The sequence below is a fragment of the Diospyros lotus genome, chromosome 5 (assembly GCF_014633365.1).
Source record: "Diospyros lotus cultivar Yz01 chromosome 5, ASM1463336v1, whole genome shotgun sequence".
Taxonomy (NCBI): Eukaryota; Viridiplantae; Streptophyta; class Magnoliopsida; order Ericales; family Ebenaceae; genus Diospyros; species Diospyros lotus.
Window position 1 is genome coordinate 10692085 of NC_068342.1, and position 12736 is coordinate 10704820.

Consider the following 12736-nt stretch of genomic DNA (forward strand, 5'->3'; position numbering starts at 1 on the left):
TATGTTTGATAGCACACATTTTTCATAGAAAATATCTAATCATGTGTAATTATTACATATATTTTCTATGAAAATAGTCAAACACCTTTAAGGTATGTTTGATTAATTTTAGGCAATGATTGCTTAGAAAATAAAAATCACTTCACCCTTTAGAAAATAAATTCAATGGAAAGAAGTTTTAAATATTTAAATCATACACATTTTTTTATAGAAAAGTTAGGAATGTTTGATTACTTTCATAGAAAATATGTGTAATAATTATATTTTTTCTATAGTAAATGCGTGCAATCAAACTCTCTTAATTTTTTTATGAAAAATATATGTATGATACAAATATTTAAAATTTCTTTACATAGAATTCATTTTCAAGGGGTGGAGTGGTTTTTATTTTTTAGACGATCATTATCTAGAATTAAATTTTAGGTAATGCAATTAAACAGTGCCTAAGGGTGTTTGATTGTTTTAATAGAAAATATATGTAATAATTACACATGATTAGACATTTTCTATAAAAAAATGTGTGCTATCTAACATACTCTAAAATTAATTTAGAGTGTTTGGTTGGTTGGTGCAAGCCTAATCCAATCCATGGATTGGCTGCACTTGATTTGCTCTAAGTTATTTCAGATTTATTTAATGCCCAAATTGATAAAGGATAATTGGGATAGCCAATTCCAATGGTTTTCCAATTCTTGATTTAAAACATATTATTGAGATTAGTTTAAGATAATCTTGTTTGTCCAATTTTCAGTTTATTTAGATTAGCTTATAATATTCTTGTTTGTCTAATACACCTGATTTATTTGGATTAGCTTACGTTATTTATGTGCGTCCAATTTTTGATTTAATTGGATTAGCTTATAATATCTCTAATTTATTTACTTCCTAAATAGATGTATATTATCCTTAGCCAAATTTAATAGTTACTCAATTCCTATTTTAATTTTGTAGTTAAGACAAACCCAATTTGAGTCAAGTCTAATTTTATTTCAAATTAGGTTCGAGTTTATTTAAAAAAATACAAAACTTAATTGGCAAAGCTTAATTCTCATGTTTAATTAAAAACCAACCTATTTTCTTAAAAAAGCTTAGCATTAGAAATATACTCACCTTGCTCCGTTTATTTGCGCTAGTTCCATCCTTGATTTTTTAGTTAGGATAGACGTTTTAAATCGTTGAGAATATTTTAGTTCTTACGCCTCTTTTTAGTTAATTCTCATGTTACTTTAATAATTTTGTTAGACAATTTTGACACGACTCAACAAAGAGGCAATTGAGAAAATTTCGAATCTAATGTAACACTGTGAGTGAATAACTTATATTATAGTGGCATTTGTTGCATTTATATTGTTACTCATCTTTGTACTCTTAATATGTTATTACGATGACATTTCCTTTACGTTGCATTTGGGAAAAATAAAATTTATGTTGTTTTGATTTGTGCACGTTGATACTTATATCTGATACTCTACATGTAATGCTACTAATTTCAAACAAAAGTATCACATGTGTCTCAAAATAATTAACTAGTTAAAACCCATGTATTGCTAACTATAATAAAAGTTAGATGTTGATGTACCACGTATATATTAGGGTGAGAGTTGATCTACCCTTATTAGCATGAGTGGTTCTGCCATCACATTTAGATCAAGCAAGAGTCGTTTTGCCAAAGTATGTTTGTGGGTGAGAGTCGTTCTGCCCTTAAGATAGTTGAATATGAGAATTTTTGTTCTAAATTGTTTACTCTTATATGTGCATGCTTATTCGTCATCTTCTCCATTGTTTTAAAGCTAAAGGCATATACAACCCCTTCACCTTTGTCCATTTAACCAATTTGTCCCCCGAACTTGAGCAGGGACCTATTAGCCCTCTCAACTTTTAATTTAAGATTTATTAGACATCTCAAAATATAAAATTATTGTGTTATGCAAAATCTTTTATTTAATATTAATATAATATATATTTATAAATTATAAATAATTATTTTATTATTATATATTGATATAATATATTTATATTGATGTCCAACTAATAAATTTTTATTATTAAATGTTGATAAATTATATAATTATTTTATTATTAATATTGATAAATTATGTATAATTATTTATTAAAATTTTATATTAATACAATATATATGTTTATATCCAATGGATAAAATTTTATTATTAAATGTTGATAAATTATACATAATTATTTATTAAAATTTTATATTAATATAATATATATATGTTGATGACTAACTGATAAAATTTTATCATTAAATGTTGATAAATTTTATATAATTATTTATTAAAATTTTATATTAATACACTATATATTATATTAATATAAAATTTTAATAAATAATTATGTATAATTTATCAATATCTAATAATAAAATTTTATCAATTGAACATCAATATATATATATTGTATCAACATGTAATGATAAAATAATTATATAATTTATCAACATTTAATAAGAAAATTTTATTAGTTAGACATCAATATAAATATATTATATCAATATATAATAATAAAATAATTATTTATAATTTATAAATATATATTATATTAATATTAAATTAATATTAAATAAAAGATCGGGTGATTTTAAATTTTGAGATGTCTAATAGATCTTAAATTGAAAGTTGAGGGGGTTAATAGGTTCCCCTCAAGTTCAGGGGACAAATTGGTTAAATGGGCAAAAGAGAAGGGCTGGATATGCCTTTAGCTTTGTTTTAATTATTGCTTGATATGACATGCCTAGGTGATTTATTTTCTGATGCATTAATTTAAATTCCCTTTTATAATATTCGTTATCCCTCACTAAGTTAGTGGTAGAGTTACCACTTAACATTTTCATATTTGTAAGTTAACATCAACCGTGATAGTAAGGATCGTGATAGGTGATTCTAATTGTATAAACTCTAGACACATCTCGGGCTATAGCATGTTTACTAATTCTCCTTGTGCATGGGAAATTGATGTATTTTTCTTTTGTGTTATAGTTAATTCTCAGATAGTGTAATCAAATGATGAATTTTGGAGCGGTGGGCACTTAAATTTCAAAATAAAAGTTATGGTAATTTTCGTAGTTAACTTAGGGTGTTTTAAATAATAAATGGTAAATGATATAGAGTAAGGTTTACTATTCACTATTGGAATTTACAGGTTTTAAGGGGGTAGTGCCGGCCTCTGGAATTGGGGTGTGACAAATGGAGTGCATGGAATGTCCTTGTTAGGGAAAGTTAAAATTTTTTATAAGCTGCTTACTTTGTGTTCCTATCAATCACCTTGGTAGTTGTTAAAACTCTTTCTTTGTCTCAAAGTGAAACTATATTTATGGAGTTTCTGGGTTGCAATCAACTTGATTTTCACTTTGGGATGCCCTCTACCACAATAAGGTTGGTTGTTACGGTGTTTTAGAGTCTAGTTGAGACCCTTTTGATTTGATTTTAACTAGCAATTTGAAAAACCATTTTTTAATTTATAAATTATTTCCCAAATAATGTCAAATTTTGATTGGATTTTCTGTGAGATCATGGATTGGTGACATGACTAAAATATCCTCTATGTGGGGAGCAGGGAGAGTGAAAGAACCCAGCAGCAGATGAAAGAGAGTAGGCATTCCCTCTACCACCCAAAATCAGGGTTTTACTTTGGTTCCTCCAAATTTGTAGAACTTTATCTTGGAGTCCTCTAAAAAGGTCTCTAGTTCCACCATTGGTGGAACCAGGAAGTTTTCTTTGGGATGGAAGATGAAATGATGTAGGCATGTATGAGGCCTGCACAGAAAGTGTAATCAAATTGGTTTCTTGAAGGAAAAAAAAAATCTATATTTATAGCACAACTGATAGCTCTACAAAAATGCATGCCAGATTATTGTTTTGTTCAAATACTAGAGATTGGGCTTGGGCCCCATTCTTTCTTGTGGGGCCATAGTTACCTCACCTTCCTTTTCTTCCCTTCCCCTCTTAAGGAGTGGCACAGTTGCAAGTGCTATTACATAATGCGGTTAATTAATGTAACAAAATAGGGAAAATATGTCGACCAACATGGTGTGGTGTTGAAAATTGAAGATTTTTAGGACATGGGACAATCTTGAGGAATGCTATAGGAGAGTAATGAAATAGGGAAAATATTGATTTTCAAAGAAAAAATAATTAACAAAAGTGATACATTGATGTAAATGCATAGCAGAAAACTTTTTCATTAAGAAATTTGAGAGTTTGGACTTGTACACCATATTTCATTTCAGGTTCATAGTTATCTTAATTAGCCTTCCTTATTTTTCGTGCTCCTGTTAAGGAGTGATATAGTTTCAAGTATTGATGCTTACTGTGGCTAAGTTAATATATGGGGGAAAAAACTATTCAACATCTGAGCGTTGAAAATCGTGGAGGAATGGCAGAATAATAATAGGAGCTATCTGTCCAACTTGGAAAATTGAGTGTTCTTGTTCAGATAAGAACACTCCTGTCAATCCACCTCTGTACCTTCCATCCAAACAAAGGGTTCGAGGTTTGCACTAAGTCCCTCCTCCTGTCAATCCTCTGCATCTTCTGCTATGGAACTTTTTAATGTCATTTATTTGTCTCATAGGGGCACAACCATCTTAAACACGTCTCATCTCTCTTTATTTAGTAATTGGTATTTAATTCATACTCACAGCTTCATTTAACCAGATTCTAGTTAGCTTCATCTTCTTTCTCTCTTTTAATTAATAACCATCACAATATTTTGACTGTAAAATTTACTTGTAATGAATGAGATAACCAGCAGACCAGATGGGGTATATCGCGTGATGGAATCTCTTCGGCAATGAAATTGAAGCACCTCGTTGACAAATATAACTTATCATAAACATTCCAACAAGTTCCTTATGAAAAGTATGGATATTGTAAACAGCTCAATTTCCAAAGTTAAAATTGCGATATCCAAATCCGACAGAATGTGTTGTGTTCCACTTCCACACACCCATCTTGCAACACATTTCAGCTTGAGAGAACCCCTCTGAAACATAGTCATGAATTCTATGAACATGAATATGTTTCCAAATACTATAATTACACATTGGAACATGTAAATAACCATCTCTACCCACCCCCCACCCCCCCCCCAAAAAAAAAGTCTTCTGCTGTATAGACTAATCTGTTATTATGGGCATTCATTAAGCCTGATTTAGAGAAATCACAACAACGGCTGTGTGTATACATTGAATGGCTGTCAGGCAGTTTACTGTGGCTCCTGTTAGCAAGTGAAGCAAGTCAGATCGACATAAATCTGCACAGATTATTCTACTTTGCCCGATGGACTTAGAGACGGGCTTACCGAATGGGGTCAAAAAGACCCAAAAACCCTCGCCCAGACTTCGCCTCTCTCCTCTCTCTCCCTTCTCTCATGGCCGCACGATCGCCAACTGCCGACGCTGCTGCCTTCGCCTCGCCACCATCGCATTGTCGCCTCGCTGCCATCATCTCACTGCCTCGCTTCACCTCGCCACCGTCGCTGCATCATTCGACGGTCGGCGAGGCAACGATGTGATGGTAGTGAGGCGAGGCGACAACATCGACGGTCGGCGGACGCGCAGCCATGGGAGAAGGGAGAGAGAGGAGAGACAAAGGTTGGGCAATGGCATCCCTTGCAAATTTGTATTTTAGACGAGGGTATTTTGTCTTTTTGATCCTATTTTGTAAGTCTCTCGGTGAAGTTTTTTGACCCTGTAGTAGAACTCAACCTACGCTCGCAAGATATGATGCAGAAATGTAGGCGTGGCATTCAAATTTGAGGAGCTATCTCAAGAATGATGAATCTATGCACTTGTCAATTGAAAATTTTGGAGGAAACTATTCCTTCAATGCAGTTCATAATTTAGGAAAACAGATCAAACTATTTTGCGTTATTATCAACTAATATGGGGAACATGAACAACCACCAGAATCGATTACCTTACACCTTAAGTTAACCAAAATCAACTCAAGTACCTAGGATCAAACCCTTACTTGCACATGGATGGATTCTTGTAATATAATTAGTTGCCTATTGCTCCCTATCATTTTTAGATGAATGAATTACTTCATAGATTCATTCGTCTAAAAATGCTAGGAAGCAATGCATGCATATGTTACTTTTATGTACTCATGTACCAAAAAAGGTTTAAAATGGACGTGTAGAGACTACAGGCAAGATGATGTATTTAATATTTTTAACTCCGGAATCTTCTGTTCAGATGTTCTCAGGGATGACAACAGTTCCAGTAGTTCTGCCTTTCTCAGCAAATTCATTTCCCATCACACTGCAGGCACCGGGCAAAGCACGAAGGAAAAAGGCCTCTTTTCAGCATGCAACATGCACGGTACACACACATGCACATACATACAGATAGAGGGCAAATACCCATAACAGAACAACACCAAGATCAAAGGAACATGTACTGCAGAAACATGAATGCTAATTCATGAAATGAGTAGCTACTGGTTTCCATTCAAGGGGGTACTCAACATGATTAAATCACGGGTTCCTGAGGTTAGTAAAAGCATGCCCTTGATGGAGCAGCATTAAGTTGGCATCGAAATAACATTAAAGATTAATAATTGAGACAAAGAGATTTATAGAAGTTGCATAAAGGAACTTATATCCTGTTTGACAAAATATATGTACAGAGTGTATTGATGAAAACCAAGAAGACAAAGTTGCTTGGGGAATTTCGTTTAAAAGGAAGATACTTATACACAGCAGGCCCTACTTGCTTGGTTCATTGTTAACTTGAAGTATATTTGATGTTTTTGTTGGTTTCTTACACAACCTGAGTCTCGGCCAAACCATAAAAACAAGCGTAAAATTGCAAAAGATAAACCAGAAATATAAAGAGTACAAAAACATGAGATTTATGTGTTCGGATCCATAAAGAGAATTCTACTCACGGCAAAGGCTCCTCCTCTAGTTAATCCACTAAACACTTTATCGATTACAACATATTACATCGGTTTATAACAAGAACTCAAGAAATACAGTATTGCAAAGAAAATCGAAGAACTGAAAGCAAGTACAGATTATTCAAACACCAAGAACTACCTGTACAAACAGTCTCTTCACCACAATTCCTTACGCTTCAGACATATTTACAATAGAGATTATGCAATACAAATAAATCTTACCAACAACAAGTCGATCGATCGAAGGAAGGGATTCACGAGAGTGTGTCTCTCTTCATGTGCCAAAAGTGGGGTTTTCAAAAAAAGGAATGAGCTAATCTATCAATTAGGGCATCAAAGAGCCCTTATATAGCAGCGAGAAACCAAGCTGGGTCAAAGAGAAACACGCATGAGCCACACTTGGGCTTGGCTCAGTAACAGATCTCGACCCACATTATTAATTAGCACAATTATCAACAATAGGTTATATATATATATAATAAATTTCATTTAAATGTAAGTAAAATGAAAACTCAATTGCATATAAGAAAAATGCAAACAGAATACACATGAAAAATATAAATGATAAAAATCATTTTAATGCATTTTGAATCACCTTATTTAACAGTTTTGGTGATAACATGGTTTATTTTCTATCTCACAATATCTTTGCCATGCTCTTTTAAGTAATAACAAAAGGTTCTTGTGAGGATGCAAATAGTCTAATTTATTAGGTGTGATATTAGAAGTATTTCTGGTTCTAACCATAGCATCTTCGGCCCCCACAAATGGCATTGCCATTGGCGTTGAAGAAGTTTGCGTTCGGCACATACCCTCTTCAGCAAGCACAATAAAGAAGTTCTGAGACCATACTAGGATCATAAAGGAACTCGATCACAACCCATTCCTTCTCGAAGAACTATAGCATGAGATTCTTCTCTTTTCTGAATGCAGGATAAAGAATGGGAGAGAATATCGAGAAAAGAAAATGTCTTAAGACTGTTAAAAGTATGTCCACTAATGAGGAACAACCTCTATCAAGAGACCTTGTGAAAAAAGATAAATGAAATTGATGACCCGTTAGCATTTAGTGCTTGTGAAACGGTGACTATGAAAATGATGATTGAAAAAGTCTTGGAGCAGAAGAAGTTGTTATCAGCGCCAAAACATCAGTTTAGGAAGAGAATTCCTTTCGCCCTAGCCATCATGGAGAAGCCTTTGTCGAAGAAATTCAAGATGTTCAAGATGAATGCGTACTTGGATAAGGTCAATCCTCACAATCATATTTAGAACTATGAGCCTCTTATAATATTACATGGATGAGATGATGAGATTATGTGGTGGGCTTTTCCTTTGACTTTGACAAATTACTCTTGAGACTAGTACAATAGTTTTCTTGAAAACTCCTTATTCACTTTCGAATAATTGAGGTATGAGTTTATCAAAGCTTTTGTTATCAACAGTCAAAAGAAAAAGGACGTCACATATTTTCTCAATATCAAGCAAGACAATAAAAAGACTCTACATACGACAATATATTGACAAATTCTATAATGCGACTTTAGAAGTGCAAGATTTACAGGTGGGGGCAGCAGTGACTACCATGTTACAAGGAATCCGATCTACGTCATTACAAAAAAAATTGGTATTAAAACCATCAACTACCTTCAGACTTGTTCGTAAGGGGCTAAAAAATCCATTCTTTAGTTAGAAGTTAAAGAAGTCATGAGAACTGTCGAAACAAATGAAAAGAAAGACCAAAAAAGGAAAGGACGAGACTTTGATGACTATGAGGATAAGAAAGAAGATAAGTCAATGAGAAGTCACGACCTTGCTTTTAGTGTCTCAAGGGCTAGAAATGTAGAAGTCGACGTAGAAAAGAAAAAAAAAAGAGAAAAAAATTAAAAAAAATCAAATATGACTAGAAGAACGAAGAAGAAGACTAGTGCGTGGAATTGGCATGTGGCACAACGAAAGGTGTGTAAGGTGCCAAACAATAGGCATACGTGAAGCGTAAAGGTTAAAAAAAAAAAAAGAAACATATATATCGATAAATAATAATAAAAAATTAGAAAAAGCAAATAAAAATACTTGAAACAAGAGTCCGTTTCAATTGGAGCAATGATCCAATTGGCTTGGATTCTGATTTATTAGCTCAATCAATTATTAACTAACTCAATGAGTCCGTTTAGAAATTGCTATCAACTTTTTGACTCTGTTTAAATTTTCTAACATTTCAAAAGGCACATAGTTTATTTTTTCGGAATAATCACCTAATACTGTCCATGCAAAATTGTTCATAACTATTTATATTATAAAAATATTTAAACATTTATATAACAATTTATTTAATTGCATGTATATAGCACGTGTCAACCTTCCATGCTAACCCAATATATATTTTAGTGGTTCTTTTGACCTCCATTAAATTTGTTGTTGTCAAAATATACTAATAAATTTATTTGAGTGAAGATGTCATCGTCAACTCACTTGAAGTTATAAAAAAGAAAATAGTTAGAAGGTATAGAAAAGTCTCTACGCAAATACTTCGATACTTAAATCAGGCACCAAAAATGATAAATGTTATATTAAAACTAGTATTTGAGATGTATCTTTTTTGAAATAAGTGTCTACTTATTTATAAAGGGATATAAAATAATCTTAATTAATTCAGGATTATATTAGAATTCTTATAAATAATATCTATCTCGAATAATTCTAATGTTATTATGATTCTTATAGATAATGTTTATTTTAGCATTTTAAAACTCATAAAAATTAGAATTCTTACATATTGTGTTTATTTTGATTTTTCCTAACCCCGCTAAAATTAGTATTGTTTTAAATAATGTCTATCTCTTATAGATGGTGTTTATCTTCTCAAAAAAATTTTCATATGTCAAATTTATTTAGTTTGCACATGAGACTCTCTATCACCTTTTAACTCAAAAAGTTATTTTAGACTTTTGAATTTTTTTATTTTTTAATAAATTTTTACGTATAACACAACAAAATCATTAAAAATACATAAATTTGAAAAGCAAAAAAGTGTGTTTTGCTTAAAAAAATTGATAATATGGTTTAATAAAAAAAGAAAAAAAAGTAATTGGAGAAAAAGTGATTGCGTTATATCTACATTTATAATTTCAAATTTAATTTTCTATTACCTCTTTTACTTATCTTATTGTCTCATATACAATTTTTTTCTTAAATCACATCTTATAAATAATATTTATTTTAATTTACAAAAAAAATTAATCTTTTATTCATTTATCCTGCACATATTATGCACGTGCACATATTATGCACGCTCCATCTCAATAATAATAATCCTCACCAAGTCGAAGGTTATGAGTTCATACAGAAATCAGCTGAGAGGGCAAAGGGCGTTTGTGTACGGTTTAAGTGGCAAAAGAAGTTGATACAATTGAGAAGAGCTTAAAGCTACAATATCTCCATTTGTTCATGTTCACAAAGGTAGCATTCTTCAGCAAAGTCTTCCTGGGTTGAGAGATTGTGCAGTTCTTTTATATTCATCCCAACTAAAGATGGAAATTATTAAAACTTTACAACCTTCTGCCAACACTTTCGAGTTTGAGCACAAGGTGGCATTAGTTTCCGTGCACCCATCTTTGCTCTTACAGTGTAAAGAAACATCTGTCAGTGATCCGAATGTGCTAGAGTAGCATAGGCTTGACCCTTATCAAGGTGTGAAGACAAGGTTCATTATGGAACTAATTCGCCTGTGTATGGCTACAAAAGAAAAGGTCCTTATATTTAGTCAGTATATTGACCCTTTGGAGTTAATCAAAGACCAGCTGAAATCAATTTTCGATTGGCACAAGGCAAGGGAAGTTCTCCAAATGCACGGCACACTAGAACAGAGATGCCGGCAAAAGTTCATTGACATTTTCAATGACTCCAAGAGTGAAGCTAAAGTAATGCTGGCATCAATAAAATGTTGTTCAGAAGGAATAAACTTAATTGGAGCTTTAAGAGTTGTTCTGATAGACGTTGTTTGGAATCCATCTATGGAGAGGCAAGCCATAAGTAGGGCTTATAGACTTGGTCAAGAGAATGTCGTTTATACATATAATCTTTTGGCATTTGGGACAACGACGGGGCAGAAATATTATAGACAAGCTAAGAAAAATCGTTATCTAAATTGATTTTCTCCTCTGGTAGCAAAGAAAGAGAAGAAAAGAACCATGCCACAACTTGTTAGTGTGGAGCTTAATAATCATTTTGACGCATAGGGATGGATCCAGAAATTTATGTAGGAAGATGTTGAATTTTTTTTTTTTTTTTATGGAGAGCTTAACATCACAAATTTTAATGTGAGTTGTAATTTTTTTTGGGTTGAGTCATGTTAAGATGTTAAGCTCAAGGTAAATAAATATGATTTTGATGATAAAAAAATATTTTTATAATATAAATATATTTTTTATTCATGTAAAATATAAATTTATTTTGAATTAAAAGTGGATATAAAGAGTAAATTTATTTTGAATTAAAGGTGGATTATCTTTAGACATGTTTTCTTATTTTGATCATTTATGACTCAAAAATTTATGTTTAAATTTTCATATCTTGATAAATGCATTTCTTACTCATGCAAAAAGTAAATTTATTTTGAATTAAAAGTGAGATATGTTTTTTTATTATTTGAGAAAACCTAAATATTTTTTGAATTTTAAACTTTATATTAACCTTTTCTTTAATTACTAGTGTGTTTAGAAGATGTATATATATAGGATAATTATACAGGCTCAAGATTAAGAATAAACTTGATAGAGCATTCAAACAAAAGTGAGAAGGTTTGAAGTGCTGGAAGTGTGCTGGCTGGTGAAATTCTCAACCGTTGGTAACTTATTTGTAATTGCCTCTAGTTGTAAGTTTATTATTTTTACTCACTTGTTGTGTAAGGAGATTATATTTGTTAATAGTATACTAGTGGTTCTTGTTTAGACAAATGATTGTATGTTGGTTCTAGTTCCAATTAAAAAGGTAGTATTGATTCTCCTTAGTGGAACCTCAAGCTAAGTCTTGAGAGAGAGGATTAGACTCTTTAGAGCCGAACTTCTATAAATTTCTCTTATGATTATGTGATTTTATTGTTATTAATCTTACTGCAATCACCACGTATTAAAATTTCAAATTTAAGAGTTTTTAAAAGAATTAAAAATTATTAATTTATTTTAAAAATCCAATTCACCCCCTCTTGGGTATTTTTCTAGGCAACAGGTTATCATTAAAAATTATTTTTTATACCAAAAAATTAAATTTAATAGTGGGTTACCCTGGCTTCAGCCTAGGGCAGCTCACACGTTCATCTGCCCATGTTGGCACATATTATCAACCTGATAATGTGTTGAACCACTATAAATTTCTTGTGTTCTTATAATCTTCAATTTGGTATACTTTCTTATCATTTTTAATTTAATTATAATGAAAAACTTGCAGCGGCGGCAGTGAATGAAGCTTTTACATTGAGAGTGAACCATTATAAATCTCGTGTATTTTTTGTGCTTATTTGGATTATATGTCTTCACCTATTTAGGATTAAGACTTTAATCCTAACACAACCTTCAGGATGTCATCTTGGAGGAGATGGTTGTGCATGGAAAGCTCAAAGATATGTTTGAGAGGATCATTTACCAGCCAAAATAGACGAAAAAAAATCTCTATCCCTCACACCATACCAGGCTCCTCTAAGCAAACCTCAAACGCCATCGCAAGAAGACTACCAAATTTTACAATACCCAGAAAGAATGAGAACACCGGGAATGCCATTTTCTTGGAGTTTGTTCCCCTTTGCAAAAAGCCTTTGCTCCAAA